Raw genomic sequence first — 15,597 nt, 5'->3', positions numbered from 1 at the left:
CATGAAGTGCATGTTCTCTGCAAATAATCTGGAAAGTTCACACTATTGGGCATAAAAGCCTCACCCTTTACGCATCATTTCTACTGGGTTGTGAAGCTACTTCTCTGCTCTGATTCCTCTTTTCCCTCAGTAGCATATTCTTTTTGAATAAATGTTTTCCCTTTGCTTCTTAATACTCATGCATCTTTGTCCAAATCCTTTTTTTTAATTTTATTAATTTATTCTTGTTAGATCTCAATGGTTATCCCATCCCTTGTATCCTCCCATTCTTCCCTCCCTCCCATTTTCCTCTTATTCCCCTCCCCTATGACTGTTCCTGAGGGGGATTTCCTCCCCCTGTATATGCTCATAGGGTATCAAGTCTCTTCTTGGTAGTCTGCTGTCCTTCCTCTGAGTGCCACCAGATCTCCCCCTCCAGGGGACATGGTCAAATATGAGGCACTAAGACACCAGGACCCGAAGCGCTTCCAAAGGTGCCCACCAAACATTGATATCTACAGAATAATTACTAAGATCAAAAGGAAGAAAGAAAATGTATATTAAGGTGTAAAGACGCAGCTGACCTGTAATTCCAAGGAGCCAGACTCTGTGTTTTGTTCTACATTTGAAGGGTAAACTTGGACTTGTTATTCTCCTGCTCAAAGGTTCTCTCAAAGCTCTAAAGCATCTTAAAATAAAAGCAGTACTTAAATAGCCTCCTTCAAACTGTATCCTGTCAATTAAAGGCATGGAATGTTCAAGAAAATATTGTTTACTGGTTTTCCAACCCCATTTTTTCTGCAGTATGATGTACTCTCTCCATTCTCTGCTTGAGGATCCCCATTTCCCTTCTTGCTCTGGAAAACACTGTTTCTCCCGTGGTGCAGTGTATGTCCCTAGCTTATTTCCCAGGTTTCGGTAAACAGTTCAGTCCTAGTGATTACTATGTTTCACCTTAGTCACTTATTTTTTTGTTTCCCCTCCCACCACGTACAAACTTTGACTTTATTGGGAAAACAAAATTTTCTAAACTGTGTTTTCCTTTATCATTTTGAGTAGAACCTTAAATTGAGATTACATGGTAGTCTAAGCCAATAGAGCCCAGAGCTCATGATAAAATGATGAATTATGTGCTATTTTAATTATAATCTGAGCAGCATGTCATGCTGATTCTGTTCAAATATGGATCTGATTCTTTCTCTTTCATGAAAAATTTACGTGCTACAAACTTTTGACAGAGGAGAACTAGTAATCTACTTCCCATACAGAAATAATAAATATAGTATAAAGGCAGATGGGGGGTTGGGGGGGCTAACATGGTAAAGAGGCAGAGAGCCTAAATATTAATGAAAAATAGAAGTTGTTTTGTGATTTAAACACTGGGAAAGACATGTGAAACTGAAAAAATCATCTGAGCTAACTTATTATTTTTTGAGGGGACAGGTTATAAAGATGAGATAGATTAGGGGTCAAAAATTATGAAACAAGAGATAAATCTAAGGAATGTTTTTAAGATAAGGCTTCAATTGCAAAAATCCAACATATTTTTATAGAGAAAACTGGTGTTCTCATTGCAGTGAGTATATAGCTAAAGGGACAAGCTATGTGGTAATAAACTGAACAGAACTTATACATTGATTTCTATACATCCAGTGTGCTATGTATAGAGTTTACAACCAAAGTAAATTCAATATTTGTGAAAAAGAGTGTATTCAGAAAAATTCTCAATTGATGTAAAAAGAAATGAGAGGAATAAAGATCGCTATGGGATCAGTTATATGAGAGAGTGAAATATGAACAAGAATTGTCAAAATGGAAAGTAAGGCATAAACAGAGAAGCATGATATAAAAGCCCAGAATGTTTTATAAAATTAGCCCATCCAAAACTGCTATGATGGCACATCTTTCTACATGTGTCTCTTGGTCATGCACTTATAACAGTTACGCTCTGATTTGGCCTTTTAATCCATGACTTTTTTGGATAATAGGATTAAAATAAAATTGACACAAGTAAGGGACTGAAAAAGCATGTTGTGTTTCTGTCTCCTTGAAATCAATCTAACTTGCTCCCAGGAAAACCAAACAACTGAGCTATTTCCCTCACTACTCAAATTCTGACAGCTCCCATTCAAGGTCAGGTCTGCAAAGGCAGTTTCTTCATTTGAAGCAAACTTTAGGACTGTGACAGTGAGAGCCTAGCACCTTTCTTGATTTCCTTAGTCAATCAAGGTGCTATTTATTCTGCATGGAAACATTTTCACAATTCTGAGCTAGTAGCAATCCTAAGACACGCGTGCTTATTTATATACTCTTAATAATGAGAACTTTGTCATTAGAATTTATATTTGGGAATAGTGGGAATATGAACACAGCTCAGTGATAGAGTACTTGCTGAGGACACACAAATTCCTAGGTCCAATCCGTAGAACTGAAATACAATAACAAGAGTAACAAACATTTTAATATGTCTCTTTTCTGCCACCCAGGTCTAAACATCTGTGAAGTCAGGACAATGCTTGTCTCTAGATTGCTGTACACTATCTCAGAAAAAAAGAAGTACTTAGTGAGGTTGTATTTGTTGTTTGTGGTGGTGTGTGCCTGTCATCCCCAGATTTAAGAGACTCAGAGAAGTGCAGAAAAATCTGAAGTTGGAGGCCAGTCCTTCAGCCTCTGATACAGACCAAGATCCTATATATAAAACAAATATCAGGCATGGAAAAGAAAGCTTCTCATTGGATATTGTTGTGCATTTACTAACAAGACATCTTTTCTTTATAAAACCTATAGCCATGAACTTGAGTTTTTAGTTCATCAATTTATTCTATTCTACATGTGACTGGAGGCACCTTTGCATAATTCACTCTTCTGGTAATTTCATCTTGTTCTTAATCAGGCCTTTGGCAGCTTGACCTCTCAGTGAGAATCAGTTTGTAGGGGAAATGCTCATGCAAACACAGCAAATTCATTAAAACAAAATATCTTACATAGAGGCAAAGCTGATTTCAGTCACTAGTTTTCTAACTCACAGGCCATGTAAAAATAAAAATTCTGTATGCTCACTTAAATATCACTTTTATCTTATCTAGAATCAATAATGCAGATACAAGGAGGTTAAAATAAGAATGATAAGAAGTAAATACTTTGATTAGTTGTAAAGACATTGTTTATATGCTAAAATATTTAACCATATTATTAATAATCAATAGAAAAAACTATACCTTTGTGGAATGTTCCTTTTGCACCACTGGATATGAGAGAAAACAATGCTGTGATGAATGAAAAAACAAAGTCTAACAAGAAAACAGTCAATGAAGCATATTACAAAGATTGCTAAGGCTGGGAGAACATTGTAACCTATGTTATACTTAAACTAGTAGAAATACATTCTGTCATAATTCTTGAATCTAAAATTCCATAATTAAGTTGCTGGTAGAACCTAATTATGTTGAATCTTCTCTACCTTTCTTAAAGACTATCTTGTCCTTGTGTCTTCATATTAATATTTTCTTGGTGTGTCCTCTTGTAAACTCACAGTCAAAATAGATATATGCAAACACAGTGTTTCATTTTACTATAATTACTTCTTTAGTGGTAAAGTTCAAATATAGCATGAGTATGGTAGTACTTCAGGTTGAAAAGATCAAGTTTGATTCATAACACCTTGTCTTGGACCATTAGTGCTGTTGGACTAGATACCAGAGTTTGGATAATTTATATGAAACAGAAATAAATATTCTTAATGCTCTAAAGGCTAAATGTTCCACATGAAGGCACAGACAGCTCTGATGTCTATTCAGTGACATTCTTTATTCATACTACTTTTATATCATAATGCAGCAGAAGGAACAATAGAAAGACACATGAAAGAGAAAGATGACCTCAAAAATTTTTTTCACATTAGGACAAACAAGACACTATCCCTCATATCATTATTACTTCTCAGAATCCCCCACAGGCTGTCACATTGGGGATAGTGTAAAACCAACCTATGTATTCCAGACTAATGAACCACCATGAAAATGAGGTGCCCAAGAACCAGTTTCATTTTGTTTGACAAAAGCACCCGAGGACACTTGATTTTTGACAAAGAAGCCAAAACTATACAGTGGGAAAAGGTAGCATCTTCAACAAATGGTGCTAGTGTAACTGGATTTCCACACTTAGAAAAATGCAAATAGATCCATATTTATCACCATGCACCAAACTAATGTCCAAGGGGATTAAAGATCTCAACATAAAACCACAAACTAAGTCTGTTGGAAGAAAAATTGGGGAAGAGCCTTGAACTTATTGGCACAGGAGACAACTTCCTGAAGAGAACACAACAGCTCAGGCTCGAAGACCAACAGTTAATAATTGGGACCTCATGAAACTGAAAAGCTTCTGTAAAGCAAAGAACACTGTCAACAGAACAAAACTATAGCCTACAAACTGGGAAATGATCTTCATCAACCCTATATCTGACAAAGGGCTAATATCCAAAGTATATAAAGAATTCAAGAAATTAAACACTAACAAGCCAAATAACCAATTTAAAAATAGGGGTACAGAACTAAACGAAGAATTTTTAATACATTTTTATTGAAAAATAAAATAATTCATATTACATCTCATTTTCTATCCTATCCCATGCATCCTCCCATTCCTCCCTCCCTCCCACTTTCACCCCAATCCCCCTTCCCTATGAATGTGACTGAGGGGGACCTCCTCCCCATGAATATGGTGCTAGGCTATCAAGTCTCTTCTTGGTAGTCCACTATCCTTCCTCCGAGTGCCATTGGGCCTCCCCAACAAAGGGACATGGCCAAATATGGGGTACCAGCACACAACAAGAAAATTTTTTCAACGGTGTTCATAGCAGCCTTATTCATAATAGCCACAACATGGAAACAGCCTAAGTGTCCCTCAGTAGGAGAATGGATAAAGAAACTGTGGTACATTTACACTATGGAATACTATTCAGCTATTAAAAACAAGGAATTTCCAAAATTTGTGGACAAATGGATTGAACTAGAAATGATCATAATGAGTGAGCTAACCCCGAAGCAGAGAGACTCAAATGGTATATACTCATAACTGGACACTAGCCCAAGGGGCAGGTCCCATGAAAGTCTTCACCTACCAGGAAAGTGGGATAGAGGTGAGGACATCTTATTGAGACTCTAGATGGCAAAAATATAAGGGATAGGGAAGTAAATGGATCCAGAGGGTCCTAGATACCTACAAGAGGAACATTATGATGGGTGGATCTGAGCCCAGGGGTTCTGCTTGATCTAAGGCACCAACCAAGGACAATATGTGTAGTCATCATCAAACCCCTACCCAAACCTAGCCAAGGCACAGAACATTCTCCACAGTTAAGTGGAGACTGGGGACTGACTTTAAATGGAGAATTATCATCAGAAGAACATTGAATGGCTGAAAGCACTTAAAAATATTTAACTTTTTTAGTCATCAGTGAAATGCAAATCAAAAGGACTCTGAGGTTCTATCTTACACCTACCAGAATGGTTAAGAACAAACATTTAAGTGACAGCACATGCTGACAAGGATGTGGAGAAAGAGGAACACTCCTCCATTGCTGGTGGGAGTGAAAACTTGTACAGCCACTTTGGAAATTAATCTGTCACTTTCTCAGAAAATTGCGAATAGTGCTATCTCAAGTCCAAGCTATACCACTCCAGGGCATATACCTGAAAGATGCTCCACCATACAAGGGCATTTGCTCAACTATATTCATAGCAGCCTATTTGTAATTGCCAAAATCTGGAAACAACCAAAAGGTCCATCAACTGAGGAGTCAATACAGAAATTGTGGTACATTTACATAGTGGAAATACTACTCAGATATCAGGAAATACTGCTCTTAATCAAGGAAATCATGAAATTTGCAGGCAGATGGATGGCACTAGAAAAGATCATCCTGAGTGGGGTAACACAGACTCAGAATAACATGCATGGTATATACTGACTTATAAGTGGATATTAGCCCAACATAAAGTCCTATGAGAGACTCCAGCAGGGGATTGGGACAGTTGCAGGGATTAGCATCAAGACTCTCAGTGGGGCTCTGAAAATCCTATGGAAGAGTGGGAGGATGGGAGGACCAGGAATCATCAGAAGCTTCACAAGGAGCTCCACAGTACAGGTGGATCTGGAACCCACAGGGGCCTGCACTAACTGATGTACCAACCAAGGACAATGCATGCAGAGAAGCTACACACCTGTTCAGATGTAGCCAATAGACAGCTCATTCTCCATTTGCCGGTAGTCAGGGGAGCAGGCACTGCCTCTAACATGAACTCTGGGTCCAGAGATTTGATCACTTCCCCTTGGTGAGATGGCTGTGCAGGCACACAGAGGAAGTGAGTGCAGGCTGTCTTGATGAGACTTGATAGGCTGTGGTCACACAGTGGGGGAGGAGAACCCCTCTTGACAGAGGACTAAGGATGGCATAGGGCAGAAGAGGGAGGAAGGTTGTGAAATGTAAGATATGAATGAGTGAGGGGGTAACATTGGGTGTAATGTGAATAAATTATAAAAAGTAAAAACTAAAAAAAAATCTATTTCCAATAAAAATTTAGGAAAACAAATAATTTTCCCTTCAAAAATAACAAAGCAAAATTCATGAATATTCCATATCATTTGTTGTTTATTCACCCGAAGATTTGTTGTCTTCTTGAAACTGAAGAATGATTAGCTTATGATGGATCATCTCATATATATATACATACGTGTATATATATATATATGTATATATATGTATGTATATATACAAGTAAGTATATGTATACATAACTTTTTAAACAAATATCATCTCTAATGTTCCATTTAAAATGAATTTTGATAAAAATGTCACATAGATCTTATTAATATGTTAACAACCTATATATCCCTACGGAAATAATGTCTGTCTCATTCTTTGTTATTTCCATCACAATTTATTTATGACTTTCAAAACTGTTTTGGCACTATACCATTAAATGCAAGTTCGGTCCCTATGGGCAACCTGTCTGTTCAGTTCTATTGGTTCCTCCACTGATCCCATTAAGACACTGCAAAGATGTTTCTTATTGCAACCAGAACAAGATGTGTATGGTGATTAAACATATTACTAGATCATCTGAGCTTCAAGAATTTAATCCTAAGTATACTGACATACATACATCATTAAAATTTATGACTACTGATAGCTGACTAACTATAATTGAAATATAGTTCTAATATAATTGAAATTGAATGTCAAATCTCAAGAGGTTAGACTATCACAAGGAAGACTATTTACATTTACTTATTTATTTTTTATTATTGTTTCAATAAGAAATTAAATTTCCAATCTTGTAACATAAATTCAATCAGCAAAAATGTTTCAGGTAACCAATGTATGCTGGTTTTCAATTGCAGAGTGGGACACAAGAAATGCCTGTTAATAACAGTAATACAGTTGTCTTCTACCACATAAAATTATATAAAAACTTCTCAAACACAGACAGGACAGACCAATAATACTTTGTTCATATTTTTCACATTCTAATGACAATATCTGTTGATGCAGGGCCAATAAGTGTTTTAGAGTACATAATTTATTCTATATAATAAAAAAAATTAGAGTACATATTTTTGTTAAATAATATATTTATTATTAGGAACAAATATGTTCCTTGAGAATATAGTTTGAGAAAATTCTTGAAGGGTTGAAAGAATAGGTAGGTTGTTTTTTACTGCTTTGTATTTGTTTCTGATAACTGATTCCTTAGGATAGTACTTTCACTAAGCAGTCAGCCATAACAATGATGTTATTAATAACAGGGAAACATAATTAAACTTGTTTTCCATTCAACTTTTCTTTGGGAGAAATTAGTTGCTATTAATTAAAATTATACAATTAGAATAAACTATTAATAAAATATATTTTTATTTACTTGTCCTGATTAGAATTAATCTTTCTAGTAAAAATTCAATTGTAAATTCCATAAAGCAATGCACATTTATAAACTGTATAGATACATATAATGTGTGTGCCTACAGAAACTTTCCTATAAACCAAACCATAAATATCAGTTGAGATAATATATTTGTAATTATTTTCAACTTTAAGTTACTTTTGAAACTTAAGAATATAATTTTTCTGTTAAAAATTGTCTTCAAGTATATATGAAGGCAGAAACTGAAGAATAATTATGAAAACAGGGGTTACAGAAATAAAATAAGAAAAATAACTAGAGGAAACCCAATATTTTCAAAATTCAATTAAAACATACAAACCCCTTCCTGTGGTTAAAATACACAACATATTATGCTCTAGACAGTTGGATTTTTGAAAGTCTATTATATATATATATATCCATTACTTATCTTAGTGTTATAACAAAAATACCACTGGACAAAAGTAGTTTAAGTGGAAAGGTTTTATTTGTCTCAGTGCTCAGGGCAACAGGAATTAGAGGCAGCAAGTGACATTATATCCACAGTCAAGAAGGGGAGAGCAATTAATGCTTGTCTTTTCCTTTTTTAATTTAGCCCAGGATCTCAGCTATTAGAATGAAGCCACCTGTGTGTATCGGGCCTTCCTACTTCAACCAACCTACTGTACAATGTCTTGCATGCACTCCAAGAGGCTCTTCAAGCAATGCTTGGTGCTGTCAAAGTACAGCCAGAGAAAGAAAAGTATTATTTTAACATTAAATAAATTAAAGGTATATTTATTTGAAAAAAACTAAACCATTCATTCTTTGGAGAAGAAAATCTCCACTGCTATTTTCTGTTACAGGTCAATAGGAGTATGACATGGTTACTGCATGACTGTCTTCAACAGGTAATCAGGGCAATAGTTTCATTTTAATTAGGAAATGTTTAGAACATCAACCCAAAAGAACAAGAATATAGAAAAGTAGTGTTTGGATTTGTTTTCACAAGGAGCTTTATCTTCTTTATTTTGTTTTCAAAATACTCCCTGAGTTGAAAATAGATAAGAAATGAATTTTTTTTTCACTTTTGTAACTTCACGTTGTGTAAGAAAAAAAAATCTCATATAGAAGAAAAAAGACTTTGACCTACAAAATTATTCTTCTTTGTTCCTTGGGTTTCATAGAGGTGCAGCCACTCTCCAAGCACATCACCATTTGATTTACACAACATAATCTAAACATTCACATCAGTAATATATATATACTTTGATCATTTTAAAGTGAATGAGAGCCACAGTGGATGCGTGTTCTCAATAATCATCTCCTTACAATAGGCATTAATCAAGATAACACGGTCCCCATGCCCTACGGGGTGGAGTCTCTCAGAGGACATCTATGTTGTGCTAATATCCACTTGTAAGTATATACCATGCATGACATTCTGGATCTCGGTTACCTCACTCAAGATGACCATTTCTATTTCCATCCATTTGCCAGCAAATTTCAAGATTTACTTATTTTTAATAGCCATCTTAGCAATGTTTAAATTTACCTTGTATTAATTATTGTCCCAAGGCATGCGATTGATGAAAAAAATCACTTTAAAATTGAGAGATCTTAATATCATTGAGTGAAGGGGATTTGATCCTATGTCATTCTCCAGCCTCTGGTAATTAATGTTCTACCTTGCTACTGTAACTTTGAATAATTAGATTTTTACTGTAGGAAGGAAATCTCTCTTTGTAACTGCTTCTGTGTTTATCTTACACACATATCTTTCAGCGTCAGTCAATCAATATGTCATGAATGATACAATCTGCTTCCTCTTTAGTGATGAAAATATTTCGTGGGAAGGTGTAGCATATTTTTGTCCACCAATTGTGGACATGTAGCTTGAGTTGCATCTCGACTTCTGCACATAGTGCTGCAATGAGCAAGGGCTCCATTCAGTACACTAGCTATACTGATTTGAAATCCTTTGACTGTGGCATGTGTATACTGGTCATATGTCAGCTATGCGGTAGCTGTTTTGTAGATGCTTTATTCAGTTTTCCACAATGCCATCACTAAGCTAAATACCATCCGCGGTGCATATATTATCTTCAGAACTTCTTACCTTGTGACTTTAGAGAGGAGAAGGTGATACCACACTGTGGTTTTGATGTATAATCTCATGATGATTATGAATGTTGAGCATGTTTGTCATTTACATATTGGCTAGTGTGGGTCTTCTTGGATAAATATCTGTTAAATGATCTTCTCATGTTATTATGTTATTTGGTTTCTTATAGATCTATAATAATCAGGATAGTATGGCACATGCATAAAGAATAATCGAAGAGAATAGAAAACCCAGAGGACCTAAAAACATTTACAGTCAACTGGCTCATATATGATATTAAAGGTGTAGATTCACTTTTCTGCAGGTAGAAATCCATTTTCCATAACACTTTATTAAAAGTAAAAGCTGCTCTTATCTCCTTGCCTACAAAAAAAAAGATAAAGGAAAAGAGAGATATCCCTGAGTACAACCCAGTTTCCTTTCTATATGAGACCAATAATAACTTATAACCAACTCCTGATGAAAATACTCATATATAGACCAAGAGAGTAAACAGAAACGTATCCAACCCCCTTTAAAGGAACTGGGATGTCATTCTCTGAAGGTTTCAGGCTGATTTAAGACAAATAATACATTGAAGACCCCCCAAACCCCCCCAAAAAATGGGGAAACGGTTATAGAGAGTGTTGAGTGACCGTTAAGGCAGTAAACTGTCTCAATCATTTTTTTTTCATTTTGGAAGCTGCTAATCTGCAGTTCTGGTTCATTCAGATATTTAAGTTTTATTCCTTCTCAAGTCTCTGATATGGTTGAAGACCAGATATAGTCTGTCCATTAAGCTTAGTAGGTTAAGGTTTAAGATGTTTTTAGATCAAGATAGATGTTTTAAGTTAATAGCGATGAGATATGATAGATATTAAAATTCCTTCAGAAAGATAAGAAATATGTTTACTTCAAGTTTGCCAAATACAAATAGCCAAATCACTATGAATGTAACATTTATATAATAATTCCTGATTGTCTCGTGGTTCTTCCTGCTGTATGTAGTTTATCCTATTCATGTGTAATAATATAAATGTATATGTTAAAAAAGAAACATAATAAAAAATAAATAAAGACTATCTGTTTCCCATTGTTCATTACTGCCATAACTGTTGAAAATCAGTGTACCAAAAATAGGTAAAAGTGCAAATACAAAAACTTACCCATCCAAACTGGGCTGTCATTATGGGTCCATATAGGTAGAGATGCCTGCTGCAAATGTCTGAAGATCTGAATTCTGTATCTACAAACTTAGCAGGTAATGGAGTGGTCAGAGTTTATCTCCAGGTGTTTTTTTGCTGCCATGTAACCCATTGTTGAGTTGTCTCTGAGGGCTTGAGCTTTCATGATTCTCTCCATGTTGGCTGTCCACCCATATGTGCTTGTGACAATACAGCATGGGCATGCCACCAATCTGTTTGACACAACCACCTTTTCAACCTTTTTCTCCAAAATATCTTTCATAATTTTGCAGAGGTTATCAAATTTTGTCTTTTTCTCTTCCTGTTTCTTTTTTCTCCTCTTCATCTTCTGGAAGTTCCAGTGGTCTGAAGTGTTTAGCTGTTGAGCTGGATTCCTTAGTAGACCAAATCATTTGTACTTAAGTGTTCTGAGATACACATGTTTAGAAAGGACAAATTAAGATGGATGGCGTAAGTTTCATCTTAAAATATTTTTCATCCCCTGTAGTTTTAATTCTGCATGTACTAGTCTTAGAAGCAAGAACACAAGTTAACAACTTGACAGAAATTCCCCTTGTGGCTTGTTTTCCAGAGTTCCGAGAACAAACCCTAAGCTACTTCCTAGGTCTTGTAACTCAGCAAGGCTTGTAAGTGGAAACACAGTGCCCAGTCACATTCTGCTTTAAAAGGTAAATACAGATGAAATAAAAAGAAAAAAAAACTTAGGAGGTAGTTGGATCTCATAGTTATCCTCTGCCCTCCAAATGCACACCATGACATGTACCCACACACATACAAAATAACCTATGTAAAAATGTTAAGTGCTCAAACTACCAGAAGAGAACAACTGGGGAAAGCTGTTCAAAACTGGGCTGGATTTAGGATATTTTCTTCCTGTTGGACTTGAGTATACAGTTCACATAAGCAAACATTGACAAACAGAATTGCATCAAATTAAGAAGTCTCTGCATCCAGATGAGATCTGATAGGCTGTGGTCATATGGTGGAGGAGGAGGTTCCCTCCTGTCGTAGTCTAGGGGAGGGGAATAGGGCAGAAGAGGAAAACAGGATGGAAATGGGGAGATACAAGTCGGGCGATAACAATTGGGAAGTAATCTGAATAAATTATAATAAATTTAGAAAATTAAAAAAGAGAAGTTTCTGCATAGCAAAGCATAAAATAAAAAATGGAGAGAAAATCTACAGACTAGGAGAAATACTTTAAATACATACATGTGATAAGAGGTAACCTTCTCAAAATATAAAACACCTATATAGTCCTGCATCAAGAAAAGAAATACCGAGATTAAAAATGGTTGTCAAGTATATCTTATTATTTCACTTGAATTTCTAGTAACCATAAAATTGGCTTTTTTCTATAATGTTTCTATAAATCCTAAAAATAGACCCTTTTTTCTATAATGTTCTATAATATATGACTCCCACCTTAACAACTAAACATCTACATAATTTTAGGTGATGTGCTTAGCTTTCTTGACTTAAATGGGAGAGACTTTTAATTGCAGTCCACAGAAATCCAATATTAATTACTTTAAAAAGAAAAATAATAATTGGTTACACGACAACATCACAAAATGGCAGAAGCGGAACCAGGTTTCAGAATGGCACTCCCATTTATTTCCCTTCTTTGTATTGGATGCGGTGCCTTTTAATTGGGGGCATGTTTTCTAAAGGCAGCAGAAGTACTCCCCGGATCTCTTAAGATGTTAAAACACAAATAAGTCATCCTGATGTTAGGTGAAACTTTCCCACACTAACTCAATTCTATGAGAATATCTCTGATCTCCACTAGCAATGGACAAATACCTATCCATAAAAGCAGCTTCAGCCTGGTGTGGATTTATTATCTTTTTTCAGTTATGTGTATATATGTGTGTTTGTATGTGGATGTCTGCACATATGAACACACTTGGAGTCCAGACAGAGGTCAGATAGCCTGGAGCTGGAGTTTCAGGAGGTAATATGTCCAACAAGTATGCCAGTGAGTCATGGGTCCTCTGTAAAAGCAGTCCTGGCTCTTAAACACTGGAGCAGCTCTTTGGTCCCTTAAACATAACTCGGAGACAATGACATATTTAATAAAAATAAAGAACATAAAATTGACCAATCCTGTTGATTAAGAATGGGAATTTTAGGGAGGCAGACCCAGGTGGATCTTTGTGAGTCCCAGGCCAGACAAGGATACACAGAGAAACCCTGTCTCAAAAAACAAACAAACAAAAAACAGAGAGGCTGGAGAGAGAGGGAGAGAGAGAGACGGAGAGAGAGAGCGAGAGAGAGGGAGAGAGAGAGAGAGAGAATTGATGCTTTGGTTATTACAATAAATATTGCCCATTATGCTATATACTAACAAGTTTGGGTGTTATATATATATTTTTTCATTGCATATAAGATCATAAAATAACACAATCCTTAGTTTAGCATGCCCTGCAATTCAATTCCCAGATACTCCCACATTTTCTCTCTTCTTAAGCCTTTTGAATTTGGATATCACTATATACCCATCTTAGTGCTAGACACTGTGACACAGAAGGGCCAAGATTGTTGCTTCTGTCATACAAAACAGCTTGTGTGTGAACTCAGCTCAATCTGAGTGTACAACCCTTACTTCTAACTATTATAAAATGTTCAGCAGGGCTTACACGTCAAAAGCACCATGGAAGGCACATCTGTGCGTTGTTGCAACATCCTTTCTTTAAATCCATTCCTATTACCTCTCAATTCAAACCACTCTTGCTCCAGGGTAGGTAATTAAGACTTATAGCTTCAAGGGACTTCCTGCTAGGTCACCAGCTGGATTTCCACGTGTTAACAAAGATAATGTGAAATGTAAATACACAACATAATTACGCAAAAAAATGGGTATTTAAATTAGGAGCAAAAGGCCCAATTTGCTATGAATATGCTCAATGACAAACAATTACCCATGTGGAATTTGCTGACACTATTATTTCCGGGCATATCAGACACATGCCATAGCTTATAAAATTGTCTGTTTTGTTAAAATTTTAAAGCTGCCATTTCTGTTTAAATCAAACAGAAATAGCATAGCTATGGTGCTTACTGCTTCAGAATTTCCCTTCTGGGCCTGAGATTCCTAAAGATCTTGTAGCAAATCTCATTTCATTATTGTTGTTTTTTCTTACTACCAGAACCTGTGCCCAGTTAAATGCCTGCATGCGCGCAATATGTTTACTAGAACTCTATCAATTAAAACTGATAGCATATCCACTCCATATTTGACAAGTCTTAGTACAACTGTGAGATATTTGGAAACATTTTCCAAAAGTTGTCACAGGCATTGATATTCAAATTGACATCCAGAAAAGCAGCCTAGACACACTAGATGCATTTAATCCCAAATTCTGTTTGTTCCACCTTCTACACAAAGAGCTCTTGGGGAATTTTCAATTTGAAACACTCAGTTTCTATCTCTTATTCTTTTCTCTGTTTTCTCACACTGTCAACAAATTTTACTGCTCATAATTAATATGCATCACTCTCTGTGCAGCTAGAGTTTATGACATACCTCTCTGCCTATAAAGTTTTACAAGATATAGCTCAGAGAAAACCTTTGATGTTTTGTTATCCAATCAGGTTTACAGATAAGAAAACTGAAAGTCTCAGAGGTTGGGGAACTTCACAAGGTCAGCTGGTTATTTAATGAGAGGGGAGACACTATTTGTCAGGCTACTCAATTCGAAAGTTAGAGATCTAGCTCTGTGGCAAAGTTTGCAAAGAAAACCCAGAGGTGTCAAGCAGTGTGCTGCTGCCAATACCAAGGCACTAAACTTTGCTCTCTTATTCTCTTCCTCCATCCCTTATTAACAGAATACATGATAGTGTTTAGTAAGCTGTGATATTACTGTGATGAAACCTACTGTATCTATGCTTTAATACACAAATAGCTAAGAAAGATCTTTAAAAATTTGTATTTAAGTCCGAGGTATCAGTTCATTATAGGTACATATTTAAACTGACCAAATCCACCTCCTTTTCTCTACCTGGACTCATCTTTTTCAGTGTCGAATAATTGCTATTCTGATTTTAGGCTAAATTATTCTAAGTTTTGAATGAATAAGTGCTACTCATTTCTTTAGACATTCGTTAAATATTTAAGAATAAGATATGTGTGTGTGTGTGTTTCATTTGTCTGTGTGTGTGTGATCACTGAAGTTAAAACAAAAGATGAATTTATGATCATTGTAAACTAAATATGATCCCTATGAAGAAAGAAAATATTTTTTCTGTCTATTGTTATGCCAGTAATTTAAAATTTGTAAGCCTCTAGGACAACTCCCATGCCCTAGGCTTTTCACACTGGTTGTTGTGTGTGTGTGTATGTGCATTGGCCTGCATTGCATGGCAAAGAATCAGTGGACGCATACGCATTTGATAAAGTTAT

The 15,597-nt window shown here is 35.8% G+C and overlaps 1 long non-coding RNA gene across 1 annotated transcript in view; it reads left to right on the top strand.

Annotated features, from left to right (window-relative positions):
- Nucleotides 1-8,598, top strand: part of LOC311603486 — a 127,803-nt gene extending 119,205 nt beyond the window's left edge. The window contains exon 5 of the long non-coding RNA XR_014781101.1: nucleotides 8,500-8,598. This is a non-coding gene — a long non-coding RNA (uncharacterized lncRNA). The remainder of the gene's footprint in view (nucleotides 1-8,499) is intronic.
- The last annotated feature ends 6,999 nt before the right edge of the window (nucleotides 8,599-15,597 follow it).

This window comes from Acomys minous (genome assembly GCF_964271855.1).
Source record: "Acomys minous genome assembly, chromosome: 8".
Lineage (NCBI taxonomy): Eukaryota > Metazoa > Chordata > Mammalia > Rodentia > Muridae > Acomys > Acomys minous.
Note: the sequence above shows the minus strand (reverse complement) of the source record. Positions and strands in the feature narration are given on the sequence as shown.